The sequence below is a fragment of the Hippocampus bargibanti genome, linkage group LG13, assembly GCF_051943395.1.
Source record: "Hippocampus bargibanti isolate YZ-2025 linkage group LG13, ASM5194339v1, whole genome shotgun sequence".
NCBI classification, from domain to species: Eukaryota; Metazoa; Chordata; class Actinopteri; order Syngnathiformes; family Syngnathidae; genus Hippocampus; species Hippocampus bargibanti.
The window spans coordinates 2,640,718-2,665,772 of record NC_142746.1 but is presented as its reverse complement, the minus strand read 5'-3'; the positions used below and the strand labels follow the sequence as shown (position 1 = coordinate 2,665,772).

Genomic DNA, 25,055 nt, shown 5'->3' with positions numbered 1-25,055 from the left:
TACTTGCCTGAATTTTACGTATTTTAAATTCCGGGGAAAAAAAATTCAAACAAATTCATAGTTGTGCTTTGGGCTCACCAGTTTAACCCATAATGGACAATCTGGCCATGAAAAAAAATGGAGAAACAGGCTCTCACATCCTTCCCGGGTACAAAACCGAGGCACTGGTTTAGATATGTGGAGGGCACTTTCGTCATAATTAAAAAAGAAGAAATTCAATCCTTCACAAATCACCTGCACTCGGTAGACATCAATATTAAATATACTCGCGAGGACATTAAAGACACCCAACTAGCCTTTTTGGAGTGTAAAGTAATTATAAAAGAGGACAGAGCGCTAAAAGCAGAAATCTTTAGGAAGGCCACACACACTGACCAATACTTACTTTTTGAATCAAACCACCCTCGACAACACAAACTATGAGTTATCAGAACCCTCCAGCATAGGGCTAATACCAACCAGCGTCGAAATTAGCGAAAAGGAGTGAAAACATGTCAGGAGAGCACTCACAAACTGTGGTTGCCCTCAGTGGTCATTTAACAAATGTCAAAAGAAAAGGATAGGGAATGAAACCCAAAATTCTGAAGATACTAAAAAGGAGAGGAGTAGCATTACCTTACATTGCAGGGCTTTCTGAAAAACTACAGAGTCCTTTGGCAACACAAAATTCCTACTTATTTCAAACCGATAAACACCTGAAGGCAAAAATGAGTACATCCAAAAGATAGGCTGTCAAATGAAAAACAAAGTAATGTAGTTTATTCAATACATTGGAAAAATGAAAATTATAAAGAGCAAAACATGGGGGAGACTAAACAAATTCTCAAAAAAAAAATACTTTATCAACACCGCTGGGATAATACTAGTGGGCCTCAATCTGCAGTACATATGCACCTTAAAGCTAGCTACCGCTCATTTGACGACAATGAGGTTAAAATTGTAGCGAAAGGAAAATAGATGGTTTGAAAGGGGAGTAAAAGAAGCTGTCCAGCACGCAGAAGCCCAGTTCTGCTTCGCGTACGAGTACTGTCATGACGGTCCCCCATGCGGACAGCTCCCTCTGCCGGAAAGCCATATCGTTACACGCAGCGACTCAACAGTAAAATCAACGTGTGGGAAGCCGTTTAAAATCGCGTCGGGGGTGATCGTGAAATGAAAAGTGAAATCGGATCGCGAACGGGAGAGACCATTTCTCGGCCCACAGTGTTTGGGGTGGCTGCAAAAAAAAAAAAAAAAAGCTTACAGCACCTGGTATTCCCAGGCGGTCTCCCATCCAAGTACTAACCAGGCCCGACCCTGCTTAGCTTCCGAGATCGGACGAGATCGGGCGTTCTCAGGGTAGTATGGCCGTAAGCGAGGGAATGTGCCAGAAAATCCCTCTTTATAGTGTTGCAGGGAGAGCGTCTTTGTTTATGGTGTTCGTTCTTGTCGGATGATGGTTATTTGGTTTTCCAAATACAGGCTTGAATCGATGAAGGTGTTATTTGTGTCGTGTTGTCAAATAAGGCGCATGTGAGTCCAGCTGATGCGTTAACGTGGGTAACTTTTCTTTGACTTCCAATGCAATCCGTTTCGTCCATTCATTCCGGGCAGAGTGAACGCTGGCGCAAATGGTTGCCTCTGTTCACTCGCACAAAAAAACATTCTTATCCCCTGACTGTAAAGTGGCCTTGAGAGTTTTGAAAGGCGCTTAGAAATTAAATGTATTATTATGATTACTCTCCGTCTGGTCCTTGACGCCCTCTGCTGACGTAATCACACAGCGACACTGATCTCGTGATCAACCATTTCACCACATAATATTCATAGTTATACATAACATTTTAAGCGCCTTTCAAAGCTCTAAAGGACACTTTACAGTCACGGACAAGCAGAGGTACTATAATAAATAAAATACAATCACAAATAGATTGCAATAAATAAAATACAATTATAAATAGAAACAGGAGAGAGAGCTACACACAGAAAATGCTATTTTAAATAGCTGGGTTTTGAGATGGGACTTGAAGGTGGTAAGAGAATCGATGTTATGAAAGTTCTGAGGAAGTGACTTCCAAAAATTGGGGGCAGAGCAGCTGAGGGGTCTGTCACCCATCTTGCTGAGACGGGGGAGTGAGGGACACACAGAGGTGGAGGGAGGAAGAAGATCTGAGGGAACGAGGGCGACTAGAAATCATTGGGTAGACCACCAACGATTCAACAGACCTTTAGGATTGTTCTGCCTCGTGGTTGAAAGGTCTGCTCATGTCTAAGACTGTGCCAAAGGATCGCATCGGAAAAACAAACAGTGCTCATATTTTAAACAATCCATTCGAAAACAATAACTTGATCGGCCATCTTAACTGATCTTACTCTATGCTCTGTAACGGGCTGAACATTGTATGGCAAAACAGAACAGCATGTCTAAGCACATCTCAATATTCGTTGCGTACCCACCCCAGTTCTCTCTTTTTTTTAAACAACCCCGAAAGCAGCGCCTGAAAGTACTAGAAAAAAAGGGGGTGGGGGATCCTCAGTCCAACCTGCTTGTACGTCTCTGTCAGCTCTCAGTCATACAGGAGTGGTCCATTGATGAAAAGGTTTCTTCAGCCGTCACCTGTAGTTCTTTGAAGGTGTCGGACGTTTCGTTTCTCATCGAAGAGGCTTCATCAGCGAACTAAAATTTGCTAGTAGTTTCGGCCCCATATGTATATCCCTAACGTCTAGAGGTGGCGGTGCCAGACTTCTGCTATGATAGGTCACATCTCTCAGGTTGGGGAGAGCAGAGGACTATACCCTGAGCCTACACTGATTACTTTATTACGTGATTACTTGCCTGAATTTTACGTATTTTAAATTCCGGGGAAAAAAAATTCAAACAAATTCATAGTTGTGCTTTGGGCTCACCAGTTTAACCCATAATGGACAATCTGGCCATGAAAAAAAATGGAGAAACAGGCTCTCACATCCTTCCCGGGTACAAAACCGAGGCACTGGTTTAGATATGTGGAGGGCACTTTCGTCATAATTAAAAAAGAAGAAATTCAATCCTTCACAAATCACCTGCACTCGGTAGACATCAATATTAAATATACTCGCGAGGACATTAAAGACACCCAACTAGCCTTTTTGGAGTGTAAAGTAATTATAAAAGAGGACAGAGCGCTAAAAGCAGAAATCTTTAGGAAGGCCACACACACTGACCAATACTTACTTTTTGAATCAAACCACCCTCGACAACACAAACTATGAGTTATCAGAACCCTCCAGCATAGGGCTAATACCAACCAGCGTCGAAATTAGCGAAAAGGAGTGAAAACATGTCAGGAGAGCACTCACAAACTGTGGTTGCCCTCAGTGGTCATTTAACAAATGTCAAAAGAAAAGGATAGGGAATGAAACCCAAAATTCTGAAGATACTAAAAAGGAGAGGAGTAGCATTACCTTACATTGCAGGGCTTTCTGAAAAACTACAGAGTCCTTTGGCAACACAAAATTCCTACTTATTTCAAACCGATAAACGCCTGAAGGCAAAAATGAGTACATCCAAAAGATAGGCTGTCAAATGAAAAACAAAGTAATGTAGTTTATTCAATACATTGGAAAAATGAAAATTATAAAGAGCAAAACATGGGGGAGACTAAACAAATTCTCAAAAAAAAAATACTTTATCAACACCGCTGGGATAATACTAGTGGGCCTCAATCTGCAGTACATATGCACCTTAAAGCTAGCTACCGCTCATTTGACGACAATGAGGTTAAAATTGTAGCGAAAGGAAAATAGATGGTTTGAAAGGGGAGTAAAAGAAGCTGTCCAGCACGCAGAAGCCCAGTTCTGCTTCGCGTACGAGTACTGTCATGACGGTCCCCCATGCGGACAGCTCCCTCTGCCGGAAAGCCATATCGTTACACGCAGCGACTCAACAGTAAAATCAACGTGTGGGAAGCCGTTTAAAATCGCGTCGGGGGTGATCGTGAAATGAAAAGTGAAATCGGATCGCGAACGGGAGAGACCATTTCTCGGCCCACAGTGTTTGGGGTGGCTGCAAAAAAAAAAAAAAAAAAGCTTACAGCACCTGGTATTCCCAGGCGGTCTCCCATCCAAGTACTAACCAGGCCCGACCCTGCTTAGCTTCCGAGATCGGACGAGATCGGGCGTTCTCAGGGTAGTATGGCCGTAAGCGAGGGAATGTGCCAGAAAATCCCTCTTTATAGTGTTGCAGGGAGAGCGTCTTTGTTTATGGTGTTCGTTCTTGTCGGATGATGGTTATTTGGTTTTCCAAATACAGGCTTGAATCGATGAAGGTGTTATTTGTGTCGTGTTGTCAAATAAGGCGCATGTGAGTCCAGCTGATGCGTTAACGTGGGTAACTTTTCTTTGACTTCCAATGCAATCCGTTTCGTCCATTCATTCCGGGCAGAGTGAACGCTGGCGCAAATGGTTGCCTCTGTTCACTCGCACAAAAAAACATTCTTATCCCCTGACTGTAAAGTGGCCTTGAGAGTTTTGAAAGGCGCTTAGAAATTAAATGTATTATTATGATTACTCTCCGTCTGGTCCTTGACGCCCTCTGCTGACGTAATCACACAGCGACACTGATCTCGTGATCAACCATTTCACCACATAATATTCATAGTTATACATAACATTTTAAGCGCCTTTCAAAGCTCTAAAGGACACTTTACAGTCACGGACAAGCAGAGGTACTATAATAAATAAAATACAATCACAAATAGATTGCAATAAATAAAATACAATTATAAATAGAAACAGGAGAGAGAGCTACACACAGAAAATGCTATTTTAAATAGCTGGGGTTTGAGATGGGACTTGAAGGTGGTAAGAGAATCGATGTTATGAAAGTTCTGAGGAAGTGACTTCCAAAAATTGGGGGCAGAGCAGCTGAGGGGTCTGTCACCCATCTTGCTGAGACGGGGGAGTGAGGGACACACAGAGGTGGAGGGAGGAAGAAGATCTGAGGGAACGAGGGCGACTAGAAATCATTGGGTAGACCACCAACGATTCAACAGACCTTTAGGATTGTTCTGCCTCGTGGTTGAAAGGTCTGCTCATGTCTAAGACTGTGCCAAAGGATCGCATCGGAAAAACAAACAGTGCTCATATTTTAAACAATCCATTCGAAAACAATAACTTGATCGGCCATCTTAACTGATCTTACTCTATGCTCTGTAACGGGCTGAACATTGTATGGCAAAACAGAACAGCATGTCTAAGCACATCTCAATATTCGTTGCGTACCCACCCCAGTTCTCTCTTTTTTTTAAACAACCCCGAAAGCAGCGCCTGAAAGTACTAGAAAAAAAGGGGGTGGGGGATCCTCAGTCCAACCTGCTTGTACGTCTCTGTCAGCTCTCAGTCATACAGGAGTGGTCCATTGATGAAAAGGTTTCTTCAGCCGTCACCTGTAGTTCTTTGAAGGTGTCGGACGTTTCGTTTCTCATCGAAGAGGCTTCGTCAGCGAACTAAAATTTGCTAGTAGTTTCGGCCCCATATGTATATCCCTAACGTCTAGAGGTGGCGGTGCCAGACTTCTGCTATGATAGGTCACTTCTCTCAGGTTGGGGAGAGCAGAGGACTATACCCTGAGCCTACACTGATTACTTTATTACGTGATTACTTGCCTGAATTTTACGTATTTTAAATTCCGGGGAAAAAAAATTCAAACAAATTCATAGTTGTGCTTTGGGCTCACCAGTTTAACCCATAATGGACAATCTGGCCATGAAAAAAAATGGAGAAACAGGCTCTCACATCCTTCCCGGGTACAAAACCGAGGCACTGGTTTAGATATGTGGAGGGCACTTTCGTCATAATTAAAAAAGAAGAAATTCAATCCTTCACAAATCACCTGCACTCGGTAGACATCAATATTAAATATACTCGCGAGGACATTAAAGACACCCAACTAGCCTTTTTGGAGTGTAAAGTAATTATAAAAGAGGACAGAGCGCTAAAAGCAGAAATCTTTAGGAAGGCCACACACACTGACCAATACTTACTTTTTGAATCAAACCACCCTCGACAACACAAACTATGAGTTATCAGAACCCTCCAGCATAGGGCTAATACCAACCAGCGTCGAAATTAGCGAAAAGGAGTGAAAACATGTCAGGAGAGCACTCACAAACTGTGGTTGCCCTCAGTGGTCATTTAACAAATGTCAAAAGAAAAGGATAGGGAATCTCATCTCATCTCCCGTACCGCTTATTCCTCATTAGGGTCACGGAGGGTGCTGGAGCCTATCTCAGCTGTCTTCGGGCACGAGGCGGGGGACACCCTGAATTGGTTGCCAGCCAATCGCAGGGCACACAAAGACATACAACAGTCACTCTCACACTCACACCTAGGGACAATTTGGAGTGGTCAATCTGCCTGCCATGCATGTTTTTGGAGTGTGGGAGGAAACCAGAGGACCCGGAGAAAACCCACGCGGGTCCGGGGAGAACATGCAAACTCCACACAGGGAGGCCGGACCGGGACGCGAACCGGCGACCTCTGCACTGTGAAGCCGGTGTGCTAACCACTCGACTACCGGGCCGCCCTAGGATAGGGAATGAAACCCAAAATTCTGAAGATACTAAAAAGGAGAGGAGTAGCATTACCTTACATTGCAGGGCTTTCTGAAAAACTACAGAGTCCTTTGGCAACACAAAATTCCTACTTATTTCAAACCGATAAACACCTGAAGGCAAAAATGAGTACATCCAAAAGATAGGCTGTCAAATGAAAAACAAAGTAATGTAGTTTATTCAATACATTGGAAAAATGAAAATTATAAAGAGCAAAACATGGGGGAGACTAAACAAATTCTCAAAAAAAAAATACTTTATCAACACCGCTGGGATAATACTAGTGGGCCTCAATCTGCAGTACATATGCACCTTAAAGCTAGCTACCGCTCATTTGACGACAATGAGGTTAAAATTGTAGCGAAAGGAAAATAGATGGTTTGAAAGGGGAGTAAAAGAAGCTGTCCAGCACGCAGAAGCCCAGTTCTGCTTCGCGTACGAGTACTGTCATGACGGTCCCCCATGCGGACAGCTCCCTCTGCCGGAAAGCCATATCGTTACACGCAGCGACTCAACAGTAAAATCAACGTGTGGGAAGCCGTTTAAAATCGCGTCGGGGGTGATCGTGAAATGAAAAGTGAAATCGGATCGCGAACGGGAGAGACCATTTCTCGGCCCACAGTGTTTGGGGTGGCTGCAAAAAAAAAAAAAAAAAAAAAGCTTACAGCACCTGGTATTCCCAGGCGGTCTCCCATCCAAGTACTAACCAGGCCCGACCCTGCTTAGCTTCCGAGATCGGACGAGATCGGGCGTTCTCAGGGTAGTATGGCCGTAAGCGAGGGAATGTGCCAGAAAATCCCTCTTTATAGTGTTGCAGGGAGAGCGTCTTTGTTTATGGTGTTCGTTCTTGTCGGATGATGGTTATTTGGTTTTCCAAATACAGGCTTGAATCGATGAAGGTGTTATTTGTGTCGTGTTGTCAAATAAGGCGCATGTGAGTCCAGCTGATGCGTTAACGTGGGTAACTTTTCTTTGACTTCCAATGCAATCCGTTTCGTCCATTCATTCCGGGCAGAGTGAACGCTGGCGCAAATGGTTGCCTCTGTTCACTCGCACAAAAAAAACATTCTTATCCCCTGACTGTAAAGTGGCCTTGAGAGTTTTGAAAGGCGCTTAGAAATTAAATGTATTATTATGATTACTCTCCGTCTGGTCCTTGACGCCCTCTGCTGACGTAATCACACAGCGACACTGATCTCGTGATCAACCATTTCACCACATAATATTCATAGTTATACATAACATTTTAAGCGCCTTTCAAAGCTCTAAAGGACACTTTACAGTCACGGACAAGCAGAGGTACTATAATAAATAAAATACAATCACAAATAGATTGCAATAAATAAAATACAATTATAAATAGAAACAGGAGAGAGAGCTACACACAGAAAATGCTATTTTAAATAGCTGGGTTTTGAGATGGGACTTGAAGGTGGTAAGAGAATCGATGTTATGAAAGTTCTGAGGAAGTGACTTCCAAAAATTGGGGGCAGAGCAGCTGAGGGGTCTGTCACCCATCTTGCTGAGACGGGGGAGTGAGGGACACACAGAGGTGGAGGGAGGAAGAAGATCTGAGGGAACGAGGGCGACTAGAAATCATTGGGTAGACCACCAACGATTCAACAGACCTTTAGGATTATTCTGCCTCGTGGTTGAAAGGTCTGCTCATGTCTAAGACTGTGCCAAAGGATCGCATCGGAAAAACAAACAGTGCTCATATTTTAAACAATCCATTCGAAAACAATAACTTGATCGGCCATCTTAACTGATCTTACTCTATGCTCTGTAACGGGCTGAACATTGTATGGCAAAACAGAACAGCATGTCTAAGCACATCTCAATATTCGTTGCGTACCCACCCCAGTTCTCTCTTTTTTTTAAACAACCCCGAAAGCAGCGCCTGAAAGTACTAGAAAAAAAGGGGGTGGGGGATCCTCAGTCCAACCTGCTTGTACGTCTCTGTCAGCTCTCAGTCATACAGGAGTGGTCCATTGATGAAAAGGTTTCTTCAGCCGTCACCTGTAGTTCTTTGAAGGTGTCGGACGTTTCGTTTCTCATCGAAGAGGCTTCATCAGCGAACTAAAATTTGCTAGTAGTTTCGGCCCCATATGTATATCCCTAACGTCTAGAGGTGGCGGTGCCAGACTTCTGCTATGATAGGTCACATCTCTCAGGTTGGGGAGAGCAGAGGACTATACCCTGAGCCTACACTGATTACTTTATTACGTGATTACTTGCCTGAATTTTACGTATTTTAAATTCCGGGGAAAAAAAATTCAAACAAATTCATAGTTGTGCTTTGGGCTCACCAGTTTAACCCATAATGGACAATCTGGCCATGAAAAAAAATGGAGAAACAGGCTCTCACATCCTTCCCGGGTACAAAACCGAGGCACTGGTTTAGATATGTGGAGGGCACTTTCGTCATAATTAAAAAAGAAGAAATTCAATCCTTCACAAATCACCTGCACTCGGTAGACATCAATATTAAATATACTCGCGAGGACATTAAAGACACCCAACTAGCCTTTTTGGAGTGTAAAGTAATTATAAAAGAGGACAGAGCGCTAAAAGCAGAAATCTTTAGGAAGGCCACACACACTGACCAATACTTACTTTTTGAATCAAACCACCCTCGACAACACAAACTATGAGTTATCAGAACCCTCCAGCATAGGGCTAATACCAACCAGCGTCGAAATTAGCGAAAAGGAGTGAAAACATGTCAGGAGAGCACTCACAAACTGTGGTTGCCCTCAGTGGTCATTTAACAAATGTCAAAAGAAAAGGATAGGGAATGAAACCCAAAATTCTGAAGATACTAAAAAGGAGAGGAGTAGCATTACCTTACATTGCAGGGCTTTCTGAAAAACTACAGAGTCCTTTGGCAACACAAAATTCCTACTTATTTCAAACCGATAAACGCCTGAAGGCAAAAATGAGTACATCCAAAAGATAGGCTGTCAAATGAAAAACAAAGTAATGTAGTTTATTCAATACATTGGAAAAATGAAAATTATAAAGAGCAAAACATGGGGGAGACTAAACAAATTCTCAAAAAAAAAATACTTTATCAACACCGCTGGGATAATACTAGTGGGCCTCAATCTGCAGTACATATGCACCTTAAAGCTAGCTACCGCTCATTTGACGACAATGAGGTTAAAATTGTAGCGAAAGGAAAATAGATGGTTTGAAAGGGGAGTAAAAGAAGCTGTCCAGCACGCAGAAGCCCAGTTCTGCTTCGCGTACGAGTACTGTCATGACGGTCCCCCATGCGGACAGCTCCCTCTGCCGGAAAGCCATATCGTTACACGCAGCGACTCAACAGTAAAATCAACGTGTGGGAAGCCGTTTAAAATCGCGTCGGGGGTGATCGTGAAATGAAAAGTGAAATCGGATCGCGAACGGGAGAGACCATTTCTCGGCCCACAGTGTTTGGGGTGGCTGCAAAAAAAAAAAAAAAAGCTTACAGCACCTGGTATTCCCAGGCGGTCTCCCATCCAAGTACTAACCAGGCCCGACCCTGCTTAGCTTCCGAGATCGGACGAGATCGGGCGTTCTCAGGGTAGTATGGCCGTAAGCGAGGGAATGTGCCAGAAAATCCCTCTTTATAGTGTTGCAGGGAGAGCGTCTTTGTTTATGGTGTTCGTTCTTGTCGGATGATGGTTATTTGGTTTTCCAAATACAGGCTTGAATCGATGAAGGTGTTATTTGTGTCGTGTTGTCAAATAAGGCGCATGTGAGTCCAGCTGATGCGTTAACGTGGGTAACTTTTCTTTGACTTCCAATGCAATCCGTTTCGTCCATTCATTCCGGGCAGAGTGAACGCTGGCGCAAATGGTTGCCTCTGTTCACTCGCACAAAAAAACATTCTTATCCCCTGACTGTAAAGTGGCCTTGAGAGTTTTGAAAGGCGCTTAGAAATTAAATGTATTATTATGATTACTCTCCGTCTGGTCCTTGACGCCCTCTGCTGACGTAATCACACAGCGACACTGATCTCGTGATCAACCATTTCACCACATAATATTCATAGTTATACATAACATTTTAAGCGCCTTTCAAAGCTCTAAAGGACACTTTACAGTCACGGACAAGCAGAGGTACTATAATAAATAAAATACAATCACAAATAGATTGCAATAAATAAAATACAATTATAAATAGAAACAGGAGAGAGAGCTACACACAGAAAATGCTATTTTAAATAGCTGGGGTTTGAGATGGGACTTGAAGGTGGTAAGAGAATCGATGTTATGAAAGTTCTGAGGAAGTGACTTCCAAAAATTGGGGGCAGAGCAGCTGAGGGGTCTGTCACCCATCTTGCTGAGACGGGGGAGTGAGGGACACACAGAGGTGGAGGGAGGAAGAAGATCTGAGGGAACGAGGGCGACTAGAAATCATTGGGTAGACCACCAACGATTCAACAGACCTTTAGGATTGTTCTGCCTCGTGGTTGAAAGGTCTGCTCATGTCTAAGACTGTGCCAAAGGATCGCATCGGAAAAACAAACAGTGCTCATATTTTAAACAATCCATTCGAAAACAATAACTTGATCGGCCATCTTAACTGATCTTACTCTATGCTCTGTAACGGGCTGAACATTGTATGGCAAAACAGAACAGCATGTCTAAGCACATCTCAATATTCGTTGCGTACCCACACCAGTTCTCTCTTTTTTTTAAACAACCCCGAAAGCAGCGCCTGAAAGTACTAGAAAAAAAGGGGGTGGGGGATCCTCAGTCCAACCTGCTTGTACGTCTCTGTCAGCTCTCAGTCATACAGGAGTGCTCCATTGATGAAAAGGTTTCTTCAGCCGTCACCTGTAGTTCTTTGAAGGTGTCGGACGTTTCGTTTCTCATCGAAGAGGCTTCGTCAGCGAACTAAAATTTGCTAGTAGTTTCGGCCCCATATGTATATCCCTAACGTCTAGAGGTGGCGGTGCCAGACTTCTGCTATGATAGGTCACTTCTCTCAGGTTGGGGAGAGCAGAGGACTATACCCTGAGGCTACACTGATTACTTTATTACGTGATTACTTGCCTGAATTTTACGTATTTTAAATTCCGGGGAAAAAAAATTCAAACAAATTCATAGTTGTGCTTTGGGCTCACCAGTTTAACCCATAATGGACAATCTGGCCATGAAAAAAAATGGAGAAACAGGCTCTCACATCCTTCCCGGGTACAAAACCGAGGCACTGGTTTAGATATGTGGAGGGCACTTTCGTCATAATTAAAAAAGAAGAAATTCAATCCTTCACAAATCACCTGCACTCGGTAGACATCAATATTAAATATACTCGCGAGGACATTAAAGACACCCAACTAGCCTTTTTGGAGTGTAAAGTAATTATAAAAGAGGACAGAGCGCTAAAAGCAGAAATCTTTAGGAAGGCCACACACACTGACCAATACTTACTTTTTGAATCAAACCACCCTCGACAACACAAACTATGAGTTATCAGAACCCTCCAGCATAGGGCTAATACCAACCAGCGTCGAAATTAGCGAAAAGGAGTGAAAACATGTCAGGAGAGCACTCACAAACTGTGGTTGCCCTCAGTGGTCATTTAACAAATGTCAAAAGAAAAGGATAGGGAATCTCATCTCATCTCCCGTACCGCTTATTCCTCATTAGGGTCACGGGGGGTGCTGGAGCCTATCTCAGCTGTCTTCGGGCACGAGGCGGGGGACACCCTGAATTGGTTGCCAGCCAATCGCAGGGCACACAAAGACATACAACAGTCACTCTCACACTCACACCTAGGGACAATTTGGAGTGGTCAATCTGCCTGCCATGCATGTTTTTGGAGTGTGGGAGGAAACCAGAGGACCCGGAGAAAACCCACGCGGGTCCGGGGAGAACATGCAAACTCCACACAGGGAGGCCGGACCGGGACGCGAACCGGCGACCTCTGCACTGTGAAGCCGGTGTGCTAACCACTCGACTACCGGGCCGCCCTAGGATAGGGAATGAAACCCAAAATTCTGAAGATACTAAAAAGGAGAGGAGTAGCATTACCTTACATTGCAGGGCTTTCTGAAAAACTACAGAGTCCTTTGGCAACACAAAATTCCTACTTATTTCAAACCGATAAACACCTGAAGGCAAAAATGAGTACATCCAAAAGATAGGCTGTCAAATGAAAAACAAAGTAATGTAGTTTATTCAATACATTGGAAAAATGAAAATTATAAAGAGCAAAACATGGGGGAGACTAAACAAATTCTCAAAAAAAAAATACTTTATCAACACCGCTGGGATAATACTAGTGGGCCTCAATCTGCAGTACATATGCACCTTAAAGCTAGCTACCGCTCATTTGACGACAATGAGGTTAAAATTGTAGCGAAAGGAAAATAGATGGTTTGAAAGGGGAGTAAAAGAAGCTGTCCAGCACGCAGAAGCCCAGTTCTGCTTCGCGTACGAGTACTGTCATGACGGTCCCCCATGCGGACAGCTCCCTCTGCCGGAAAGCCATATCGTTACACGCAGCGACTCAACAGTAAAATCAACGTGTGGGAAGCCGTTTAAAATCGCGTCGGGGGTGATCGTGAAATGAAAAGTGAAATCGGATCGCGAACGGGAGAGACCATTTCTCGGCCCACAGTGTTTGGGGTGGCTGCAAAAAAAAAAAAAAAAGCTTACAGCACCTGGTATTCCCAGGCGGTCTCCCATCCAAGTACTAACCAGGCCCGACCCTGCTTAGCTTCCGAGATCGGACGAGATCGGGCGTTCTCAGGGTAGTATGGCCGTAAGCGAGGGAATGTGCCAGAAAATCCCTCTTTATAGTGTTGCAGGGAGAGCGTCTTTGTTTATGGTGTTCGTTCTTGTCGGATGATGGTTATTTGGTTTTCCAAATACAGGCTTGAATCGATGAAGGTGTTATTTGTGTCGTGTTGTCAAATAAGGCGCATGTGAGTCCAGCTGATGCGTTAACGTGGGTAACTTTTCTTTGACTTCCAATGCAATCCGTTTCGTCCATTCATTCCGGGCAGAGTGAACGCTGGCGCAAATGGTTGCCTCTGTTCACTCGCACAAAAAAACATTCTTATCCCCTGACTGTAAAGTGGCCTTGAGAGTTTTGAAAGGCGCTTAGAAATTAAATGTATTATTATGATTACTCTCCGTCTGGTCCTTGACGCCCTCTGCTGACGTAATCACACAGCGACACTGATCTCGTGATCAACCATTTCACCACATAATATTCATAGTTATACATAACATTTTAAGCGCCTTTCAAAGCTCTAAAGGACACTTTACAGTCACGGACAAGCAGAGGTACTATAATAAATAAAATACAATCACAAATAGATTGCAATAAATAAAATACAATTATAAATAGAAACAGGAGAGAGAGCTACACACAGAAAATGCTATTTTAAATAGCTGGGTTTTGAGATGGGACTTGAAGGTGGTAAGAGAATCGATGTTATGAAAGTTCTGAGGAAGTGACTTCCAAAAATTGGGGGCAGAGCAGCTGAGGGGTCTGTCACCCATCTTGCTGAGACGGGGGAGTGAGGGACACACAGAGGTGGAGGGAGGAAGAAGATCTGAGGGAACGAGGGCGACTAGAAATCATTGGGTAGACCACCAACGATTCAACAGACCTTTAGGATTGTTCTGCCTCGTGGTTGAAAGGTCTGCTCATGTCTAAGACTGTGCCAAAGGATCGCATCGGAAAAACAAACAGTGCTCATATTTTAAACAATCCATTCGAAAACAATAACTTGATCGGCCATCTTAACTGATCTTACTCTATGCTCTGTAACGGGCTGAACATTGTATGGCAAAACAGAACAGCATGTCTAAGCACATCTCAATATTCGTTGCGTACCCACCCCAGTTCTCTCTTTTTTTTAAACAACCCCGAAAGCAGCGCCTGAAAGTACTAGAAAAAAAGGGGGTGGGGGATCCTCAGTCCAACCTGCTTGTACGTCTCTGTCAGCTCTCAGTCATACAGGAGTGGTCCATTGATGAAAAGGTTTCTTCAGCCGTCACCTGTACTTCTTTGAAGGTGTCTGACGTTTCGTTTCTCATCGAAGAGGCTTCGTCAGCGAACTAAAATTTGCTAGTAGTTTCGGCCCCATATGTATATCCCTAACGTCTAGAGGTGGCGGTGCCAGACTTCTGCTATGATAGGTCACTTCTCTCAGGTTGGGGAGAGCAGAGGACTATACCCTGAGGCTACACTGATTACTTTATTACGTGATTACTTGCCTGAATTTTACGTATTTTAAATTCCGGGGAAAAAAAATTCAAACAAATTCATAGTTGTGCTTTGGGCTCACCAGTTTAACCCATAATGGACAATCTGGCCATGAAAAAAAATGGAGAAACAGGCTCTCACATCCTTCCCGGGTACAAAACCGAGGCACTGGTTTAGATATGTGGAGGGCACTTTCGTCATAATTAAAAAAGAAGAAATTCAATCCTTCACAAATCACCTGCACTCGGTAGACATCAATATTAAATATACTCGCGAGGACATTAAAGACACCCAACTAGCCTTTTTGGAGTGTAAAGTAATTATAAAAGAGGACAGAGCGCTAAAAGCAGAAATCTTTAGGAAGGCCACACACACTGACCAATACTTACTTTTTGAATCAAACCACCCTCGACAACACAAACTATGAGTTATCAGAACCCTCCAGCATAGGGCTAATACCAACCAGCGTCGAAATTAGCGAAAAGGAGTGAAAACATGTCAGGAGAGCACTCACAAACTGTGGTTGCCCTCAGTGGTCATTTAACAAATGTCAAAAGAAAAGGATAGGGAATGAAACCCAAAATTCTGAAGATACTAAAAAGGAGAGGAGTAGCATTACCTTACATTGCAGGGCTTTCTGAAAAACTACAGAGTCCTTTGGCAACACAAAATTCCTACTTATTTCAAACCGATAAACGCCTGAAGGCAAAAATGAGTACATCCAAAAGATAGGCTGTCAAATGAAAAACAAAGTAATGTAGTTTATTCAATACATTGGAAAAATGAAAATTATAAAGAGCAAAACATGGGGGAGACTAAACAAATTCTCAAAAAAAAAATACTTTATCAACACCGCTGGGATAATACTAGTGGGCCTCAATCTGCAGTACATATGCACCTTAAAGCTAGCTACCGCTCATTTGACGACAATGAGGTTAAAATTGTAGCGAAAGGAAAATAGATGGTTTGAAAGGGGAGTAAAAGAAGCTGTCCAGCACGCAGAAGCCCAGTTCTGCTTCGCGTACGAGTACTGTCATGACGGTCCCCCATGCGGACAGCTCCCTCTGCCGGAAAGCCATATCGTTACACGCAGCGACTCAACAGTAAAATCAACGTGTGGGAAGCCGTTTAAAATCGCGTCGGGGGTGATCGTGAAATGAAAAGTGAAATCGGATCGCGAACGGGAGAGACCATTTCTCGGCCCACAGTGTTTGGGGTGGCTGCAAAAAAAAAAAAAAAAAGCTTACAGCACCTGGTATTCCCAGGCGGTCTCCCATCCAAGTACTAACCAGGCCCGACCCTGCTTAGCTTCCGAGATCGGACGAGATCGGGCGTTCTCAGGGTAGTATGGCCGTAAGCGAGGGAATGTGCCAGAAAATCCCTCTTTATAGTGTTGCAGGGAGAGCGTCTTTGTTTATGGTGTTCGTTCTTGTCGGATGATGGTTATTTGGTTTTCCAAATACAGGCTTGAATCGATGAAGGTGTTATTTGTGTCGTGTTGTCAAATAAGGCGCATGTGAGTCCAGCTGATGCGTTAACGTGGGTAACTTTTCTTTGACTTCCAATGCAATCCGTTTCGTCCATTCATTCCGGGCAGAGTGAACGCTGGCGCAAATGGTTGCCTCTGTTCACTCGCACAAAAAAACATTCTTATCCCCTGACTGTAAAGTGGCCTTGAGAGTTTTGAAAGGCGCTTAGAAATTAAATGTATTATTATGATTACTCTCCGTCTGGTCCTTGACGCCCTCTGCTGACGTAATCACACAGCGACACTGATCTCGTGATCAACCATTTCACCACATAATATTCATAGTTATACATAACATTTTAAGCGCCTTTCAAAGCTCTAAAGGACACTTTACAGTCACGGACAAGCAGAGGTACTATAATAAATAAAATACAATCACAAATAGATTGCAATAAATAAAATACAATTATAAATAGAAACAGGAGAGAGAGCTACACACAGAAAATGCTATTTTAAATAGCTGGGTTTTGAGATGGGACTTGAAGGTGGTAAGAGAATCGATGTTATGAAAGTTCTGAGGAAGTGACTTCCAAAAATTGGGGGCAGAGCAGCTGAGGGGTCTGTCACCCATCTTGCTGAGACGGGGGAGTGAGGGACACACAGAGGTGGAGGGAGGAAGAAGATCTGAGGGAACGAGGGCGACTAGAAATCATTGGGTAGACCACCAACGATTCAACAGACCTTTAGGATTATTCTGCCTCGTGGTTGAAAGGTCTGCTCATGTCTAAGACTGTGCCAAAGGATCGCATCGGAAAAACAAACAGTGCTCATATTTTAAACAATCCATTCGAAAACAATAACTTGATCGGCCATCTTAACTGATCTTACTCTATGCTCTGTAACGGGCTGAACATTGTATGGCAAAACAGAACAGCATGTCTAAGCACATCTCAATATTCGTTGCGTACCCACCCCAGTTCTCTCTTTTTTTTAAACAACCCCGAAAGCAGCGCCTGAAAGTACTAGAAAAAAAGGGGGTGGGGGATCCTCAGTCCAACCTGCTTGTACGTCTCTGTCAGCTCTCAGTCATACAGGAGTGGTCCATTGATGAAAAGGTTTCTTCAGCCGTCACCTGTAGTTCTTTGAAGGTGTCGGACGTTTCGTTTCTCATCGAAGAGGCTTCATCAGCGAACTAAAATTTGCTAGTAGTTTCGGCCCCATATGTATATCCCTAACGTCTAGAGGTGGCGGTGCCAGACTTCTGCTATGATAGGTCACATCTCTCAGGTTGGGGAGAGCAGAGGACTATACCCTGAGCCTACACTGATTACTTTATTACGTGATTACTTGCCTGAATTTTACGTATTTTAAATTCCGGGGAAAAAAAATTCAAACAAATTCATAGTTGTGCTTTGGGCTCACCAGTTTAACCCATAATGGACAATCTGGCCATGAAAAAAAATGGAGAAACAGGCTCTCACATCCTTCCCGGGTACAAAACCGAGGCACTGGTTTAGATATGTGGAGGGCACTTTCGTCATAATTAAAAAAGAAGAAATTCAATCCTTCACAAATCACCTGCACTCGGTAGACATCAATATTAAATATACTCGCGAGGACATTAAAGACACCCAACTAGCCTTTTTGGAGTGTAAAGTAATTATAAAAGAGGACAGAGCGCTAAAAGCAGAAATCTTTAGGAAGGCCACACACACTGACCAATACTTACTTTTTGAATCAAACCACCCTCGACAACACAAACTATGAGTTATCAGAACCCTCCAGCATAGGGCTAATACCAACCAGCGTCGAAATTAGCGAAAAGGAGTGAAAACATGTCAGGAGAGCACTCACAAACTGTGGTTGCCCTCAGTGGTCATTTAACAAATGTCAAAAGAAAAGGATAGGGAATCTCATCTCATCTCCCGTACCGCTTATTCCTCATTAGGGTCACGGGGGTGCTGGAGCCTATCTCAGCTGTCTTCGGGCACGAGGCGGGGGACACCCTGAATTGGTTGCCAGCCAATCGCAGGGCACACAAAGACATACAACAGTCACTCTCACACTCACACCTAGGGACAATTTGGAGTGGTCAATCTGCCTGCCATGCATGTTTTTGGAGTGTGGGAGGAAACCAGAGGACCCGGAGAAAACCCACGTGGGTCCGGGGAGAACATGCAAACTCCACACAGGAAGGCCGGACCGGGACGCGAACCGGCGACCTCTGCACTGTGAAGCCGGTGTGCTAACCACTCGACTACCGGGCCGCCCTAGGATAGGGAATGAAACCCAAAATTCTGAAGATACTAAAAAGGAGAGGAGTAGCATTACCTTACATTGCAGGGCTTTCTGAAAAACTACAGAGTCCTTTGGCAACACAAAATTCCTACTTATTTCAAACCGATAAACACCTGAAGGCAAAAATGAGTACATCCAAAAGATAGGCTGTCAAATGAAAAACAAAGTAATGTAGTTTATTCAATACATTGGAAAAATGAAAATTATAAAGAGCAAAACATGGGGGAGACTAAACAAATTCTCAAAAAAAAAATACTTTATCAACACCGCTGGGATAATACTAGTGGGCCTCAATCTGCAGTACATATGCACCTTAAAGCTAGCTACCGCTCATTTGACGACAATGAGGTTAAAATTGTAGCGAAAGGAAAATAGATGGTTTGAAAGGGGAGTAAAAGAAGCTGTCCAGCACGCAGAAGCCCAGTTCTGCTTCGCGTACGAGTACTGTCATGACGGTCCCCCATGCGGACAGCTCCCTCTGCCGGAAAGCCATATCGTTACACGCAGCGACTCAACAGTAAAATCAACGTGTGGGAAGCCGTTTAAAATCGCGTCGGGGGTGATCGTGAAATGAAAAGTGAAATCGGATCGCGAACGGGAGAGACCATTTCTCGGCCCACAGTGTTTGGGGTGGCTGCAAAAAAAAAAAAAAAAGCTTACAGCACCTGGTATTCCCAGGCGGTCTCCCATCCAAGTACTAACCAGGCCCGACCCTGCTTAGCTTCCGAGATCGGACGAGATCGGGCGTTCTCAGGGTAGTATGGCCGTAAGCGAGGGAATGTGCCAGAAAATCCCTCTTTATAGTGTTGCAGGGAGAGCGTCTTTGTTTATGGTGTTCGTTCTTGTCGGATGATGGTTATTTGGTTTTCCAAATACAGGCTTGAATCGATGAAGGTGTTATTTGTGTCGTGTTGTCAAATAAGGCGCATGTGAGTCCAGCTGATGCGTTAACGTGGGTAACTTTTCTTTGACTTCCAATGCAATCCGTTTCGTCCATTCATTCCGGGCAGAGTGAACGCTGGCGCAAATGGTTGCCTCTGTTCACTCGCACAAAAAAACATTCTTATCCCCTGACTGTAAAGTGGCCTTGAGAGTTTTGAAAGGCGCTTAGAAATTAAATGTATTATTATGATTACTCTCCGTCTGGTCCTTGACGCCCTCTGCTGACGTAATCACACAGCGACACTGATCTCGTGATCAACCATTTCACCACATAATATTCATAGTTATACATAACATTTTAAGCGCCTTTCAAAGCTCTAAAGGACACTTTACAGTCACGGACAAGCAGAGGTACTATAATAAATAAAATACAATCACAAATAGATTGCAATAAATAAAATACAATTATAAATAGAAACAGGAGAGAGAGCTACACACAGAAAATGCTATTTTAAATAGCTGGGGTTTGAGATGGGACTTGAAGGTGGTAAGAGAATCGATGTTATGAAAGTTCTGAGGAAGTGACTTCCAAAAATTGGGGGCAGAGCAGCTGAGGGGTCTGTCACCCATCTTGCTGAGACGGGGGAGTGAGGGACACACAGAGGTGGAGGGAGGAAGAAGATCTGAGGGAACGAGGGCGACTAGAAATCATTGGGTAGACCACCAACGATTCAACAGACCTTTAGGATTGTTCTGCCTCGTGGTTGAAAGGTCTGCTCATGTCTAAGACTGTGCCAAAGGATCGCATCGGAAAAACAAACAGTGCTCATATTTTAAACAATCCATTCGAAAACAATAACTTGATCGGCCATCTTAACTGATCTTACTCTATGCTCTGTAACGGGCTGAACATTGTATGGCAAAACAGAACAGCATGTCTAAGCACATCTCAATATTCGTTGCGTACCCACACCAGTTCTCTCTTTTTTTTAAACAACCCCGAAAGCAGCGCCTGAAAGTACTAGAAAAAAAGGGGGTGGGGGATCCTCAGTCCAACCTGCTTGTACGTCTCTGTCAGCTCTCAGTCATACAGGAGTGGTCCATTGATGAAAAGGTTTCTTCAGCCGTCACCTGTACTTCTTTGAAGGTGTCTGACGTTTCGTTTCTCATCGAAGAGGCTTCGTCAGCGAACTAAAATTTGCTAGTAGTTTCGGCCCCATATGTATATCCCTAACGTCTAGAGGTGGCGGTGCCAGACTTCTGCTATGATAGGTCACTTCTCTCAGGTTGGGGAGAGCAGAGGACTATACCCTGAGGCTACACTGATTACTTTATTACGTGATTACTTGCCTGAATTTTACGTATTTTAAATTCCGGGGAAAAAAAATTCAAACAAATTCATAGTTGTGCTTTGGGCTCACCAGTTTAACCCATAATGGACAATCTGGCCATGAAAAAAAATGGAGAAACAGGCTCTCACATCCTTCCCGGGTACAAAACCGAGGCACTGGTTTAGATATGTGGAGGGCACTTTCGTCATAATTAAAAAAGAAGAAATTCAATCCTTCACAAATCACCTGCACTCGGTAGACATCAATATTAAATATACTCGCGAGGACATTAAAGACACCCAACTAGCCTTTTTGGAGTGTAAAGTAATTATAAAAGAGGACAGAGCGCTAAAAGCAGAAATCTTTAGGAAGGCCACACACACTGACCAATACTTACTTTTTGAATCAAACCACCCTCGACAACACAAACTATGAGTTATCAGAACCCTCCAGCATAGGGCTAATACCAACCAGCGTCGAAATTAGCGAAAAGGAGTGAAAACATGTCAGGAGAGCACTCACAAACTGTGGTTGCCCTCAGTGGTCATTTAACAAATGTCAAAAGAAAAGGATAGGGAATCTCATCTCATCTCCCGTACCGCTTATTCCTCATTAGGGTCACGGAGGGTGCTGGAGCCTATCTCAGCTGTCTTCGGGCACGAGGCGGGGGACACCCTGAATTGGTTGCCAGCCAATCGCAGGGCACACAAAGACATACAACAGTCACTCTCACACTCACACCTAGGGACAATTTGGAGTGGTCAATCTGCCTGCCATGCATGTTTTTGGAGTGTGGGAGGAAACCAGAGGACCCGGAGAAAACCCACGCGGGTCCGGGGAGAACATGCAAACTCCACACAGGGAGGCCGGACCGGGACGCGAACCGGCGACCTCTGCACTGTGAAGCCGGTGTGCTAACCACTCGACTACCGGGCCGCCCTAGGATAGGGAATGAAACCCAAAATTCTGAAGATACTAAAAAGGAGAGGAGTAGCATTACCTTACATTGCAGGGCTTTCTGAAAAACTACAGAGTCCTTTGGCAACACAAAATTCCTACTTATTTCAAACCGATAAACACCTGAAGGCAAAAATGAGTACATCCAAAAGATAGGCTGTCAAATGAAAAACAAAGTAATGTAGTTTATTCAATACATTGGAAAAATGAAAATTATAAAGAGCAAAACATGGGGGAGACTAAACAAATTCTCAAAAAAAAAATACTTTATCAACACCGCTGGGATAATACTAGTGGGCCTCAATCTGCAGTACATATGCACCTTAAAGCTAGCTACCGCTCATTTGACGACAATGAGGTTAAAATTGTAGCGAAAGGAAAATAGATGGTTTGAAAGGGGAGTAAAAGAAGCTGTCCAGCACGCAGAAGCCCAGTTCTGCTTCGCGTACGAGTACTGTCATGACGGTCCCCCATGCGGACAGCTCCCTCTGCCGGAAAGCCATATCGTTACACGCAGCGACTCAACAGTAAAATCAACGTGTGGGAAGCCGTTTAAAATCGCGTCGGGGGTGATCGTGAAATGAAAAGTGAAATCGGATCGCGAACGGGAGAGACCATTTCTCGGCCCACAGTGTTTGGGGTGGCTGCAAAAAAAAAAAAAAAAAAAAAGCTTACAGCACCTGGTATTCCCAGGCGGTCTCCCATCCAAGTACTAACCAGGCCCGACCCTGCTTAGCTTCCGAGATCGGACGAGATCGGGCGTTCTCAGGGTAGTATGGCCGTAAGCGAGGGAATGTGCCAGAAAATCCCTCTTTATAGTGTTGCAGGGAGAGCGTCTTTGTTTATGGTGTTCGTTCTTGTCGGATGATGGTTATTTGGTTTTCCAAATACAGGCTTGAATCGATGAAGGTGTTATTTGTGTCGTGTTGTCAAATAAGGCGCATGTGAGTCCAGCTGATGCGTTAACGTGGGTAACTTTTCTTTGACTTCCAATGCAATCCGTTTCGTCCATCCATTCCGGGCAGAGTGAACGCTGGCGCAAATGGTTGCCTCTGTTCACTCGCACAAAAAAAACATTCTTATCCCCTGACTGTAAAGTGGCCTTGAGAGTTTTGAAAGGCGCTTAGAAATTAAATGTATTATTATGATTACTCTCCGTCTGGTCCTTGACGCCCTCTGCTGACGTAATCACACAGCGACACTGATCTCGTGATCAACCATTTCACCACATAATATTCATAGTTATACATAACATTTTAAGCGCCTTTCAAAGCTCTAAAGGACACTTTACAGTCACGGACAAGCAGAGGTACTATAATAAATAAAATACAATCACAAATAGATTGCAATAAATAAAATACAATTATAAATAGAAACAGGAGAGAGAGCTACACACAGAAAATGCTATTTTAAATAGCTGGGTTTTGAGATGGGACTTGAAGGTGGTAAGAGAATCGATGTTATGAAAGTTCTGAGGAAGTGACTTCCAAAAATTGGGGGCAGAGCAGCTGAGGGGTCTGTCACCCATCTTGCTGAGACGGGGGAGTGAGGGACACACAGAGGTGGAGGGAGGAAGAAGATCTGAGGGAACGAGGGCGACTAGAAATCATTGGGTAGACCACCAACGATTCAACAGACCTTTAGGATTGTTCTGCCTCGTGGTTGAAAGGTCTGCTCATGTCTAAGACTGTGCCAAAGGATCGCATCGGAAAAACAAACAGTGCTCATATTTTAAACAATCCATTCGAAAACAATAACTTGATCGGCCATCTTAACTGATCTTACTCTATGCTCTGTAACGGGCTGAACATTGTATGGCAAAACAGAACAGCATGTCTAAGCACATCTCAATATTCGTTGCGTACCCACCCCAGTTCTCTCTTTTTTTTAAACAACCCCGAAAGCAGCGCCTGAAAGTACTAGAAAAAAAGGGGGTGGGGGATCCTCAGTCCAACCTGCTTGTACGTCTCTGTCAGCTCTCAGTCATACAGGAGTGGTCCATTGATGAAAAGGTTTCTTCAGCCGTCACCTGTACTTCTTTGAAGGTGTCTGACGTTTCGTTTCTCATCGAAGAGGCTTCGTCAGCGAACTAAAATTTGCTAGTAGTTTCGGCCCCATATGTATATCCCTAACGTCTAGAGGTGGCGGTGCCAGACTTCTGCTATGATAGGTCACTTCTCTCAGGTTGGGGAGAGCAGAGGACTATACCCTGAGGCTACACTGATTACTTTATTACGTGATTACTTGCCTGAATTTTACGTATTTTAAATTCCGGGGAAAAAAAATTCAAACAAATTCATAGTTGTGCTTTGGGCTCACCAGTTTAACCCATAATGGACAATCTGGCCATGAAAAAAAATGGAGAAACAGGCTCTCACATCCTTCCCGGGTACAAAACCGAGGCACTGGTTTAGATATGTGGAGGGCACTTTCGTCATAATTAAAAAAGAAGAAATTCAATCCTTCACAAATCACCTGCACTCGGTAGACATCAATATTAAATATACTCGCGAGGACATTAAAGACACCCAACTAGCCTTTTTGGAGTGTAAAGTAATTATAAAAGAGGACAGAGCGCTAAAAGCAGAAATCTTTAGGAAGGCCACACACACTGACCAATACTTACTTTTTGAATCAAACCACCCTCGACAACACAAACTATGAGTTATCAGAACCCTCCAGCATAGGGCTAATACCAACCAGCGTCGAAATTAGCGAAAAGGAGTGAAAACATGTCAGGAGAGCACTCACAAACTGTGGTTGCCCTCAGTGGTCATTTAACAAATGTCAAAAGAAAAGGATAGGGAATGAAACCCAAAATTCTGAAGATACTAAAAAGGAGAGGAGTAGCATTACCTTACATTGCAGGGCTTTCTGAAAAACTACAGAGTCCTTTGGCAACACAAAATTCCTACTTATTTCAAACCGATAAACACCTGAAGGCAAAAATGAGTACATCCAAAAGATAGGCTGTCAAATGAAAAACAAAGTAATGTAGTTTATTCAATACATTGGAAAAATGAAAATTATAAAGAGCAAAACATGGGGGAGACTAAACAAATTCTCAAAAAAAAAATACTTTATCAACACCGCTGGGATAATACTAGTGGGCCTCAATCTGCAGTACATATGCACCTTAAAGCTAGCTACCGCTCATTTGACGACAATGAGGTTAAAATTGTAGCGAAAGGAAAATAGATGGTTTGAAAGGGGAGTAAAAGAAGCTGTCCAGCACGCAGAAGCCCAGTTCTGCTTCGCGTACGAGTACTGTCATGACGGTCCCCCATGCGGACAGCTCCCTCTGCCGGAAAGCCATATCGTTACACGCAGCGA

At 43.7% G+C, this 25,055-nt stretch overlaps 8 non-coding genes across 8 annotated transcripts; all 8 read right to left on the bottom strand.

The window, feature by feature from the left end:
- Nucleotides 1-1,236: 1,236 nt before the first annotated feature.
- Nucleotides 1,237-1,355, bottom strand: LOC148888963 (5S ribosomal RNA). The gene has a single exon (XR_016117039.1). It is a non-coding gene; the product is annotated as a 5S ribosomal RNA (ribosomal RNA).
- A 2,690-nt stretch (nt 1,356-4,045) lies between these two features.
- LOC148888962 (5S ribosomal RNA) lies at nt 4,046-4,164 on the bottom strand. Its single transcript, XR_016117038.1, has one exon. It is a non-coding gene; the product is annotated as a 5S ribosomal RNA (ribosomal RNA).
- A 3,066-nt stretch (nt 4,165-7,230) lies between these two features.
- On the bottom strand, nt 7,231-7,349 carry LOC148888961 (5S ribosomal RNA). The gene has a single exon (XR_016117037.1). It is a non-coding gene; the product is annotated as a 5S ribosomal RNA (ribosomal RNA).
- A 2,689-nt stretch (nt 7,350-10,038) lies between these two features.
- Nucleotides 10,039-10,157, bottom strand: LOC148888960 (5S ribosomal RNA). The gene has a single exon (XR_016117036.1). It is a non-coding gene; the product is annotated as a 5S ribosomal RNA (ribosomal RNA).
- A 3,061-nt stretch (nt 10,158-13,218) lies between these two features.
- Nucleotides 13,219-13,337, bottom strand: LOC148888959 (5S ribosomal RNA). The gene has a single exon (XR_016117034.1). It is a non-coding gene; the product is annotated as a 5S ribosomal RNA (ribosomal RNA).
- Nucleotides 13,338-16,026: 2,689 nt separating this feature from the next.
- On the bottom strand, nt 16,027-16,145 carry LOC148888958 (5S ribosomal RNA). Its single transcript, XR_016117033.1, has one exon. It is a non-coding gene; the product is annotated as a 5S ribosomal RNA (ribosomal RNA).
- A 3,060-nt stretch (nt 16,146-19,205) lies between these two features.
- Nucleotides 19,206-19,324, bottom strand: LOC148888957 (5S ribosomal RNA). Its single transcript, XR_016117032.1, has one exon. It is a non-coding gene; the product is annotated as a 5S ribosomal RNA (ribosomal RNA).
- A 3,066-nt stretch (nt 19,325-22,390) lies between these two features.
- Nucleotides 22,391-22,509, bottom strand: LOC148888956 (5S ribosomal RNA). Its single transcript, XR_016117031.1, has one exon. It is a non-coding gene; the product is annotated as a 5S ribosomal RNA (ribosomal RNA).
- Between the last annotated feature and the right edge of the window lie 2,546 nt (nt 22,510-25,055).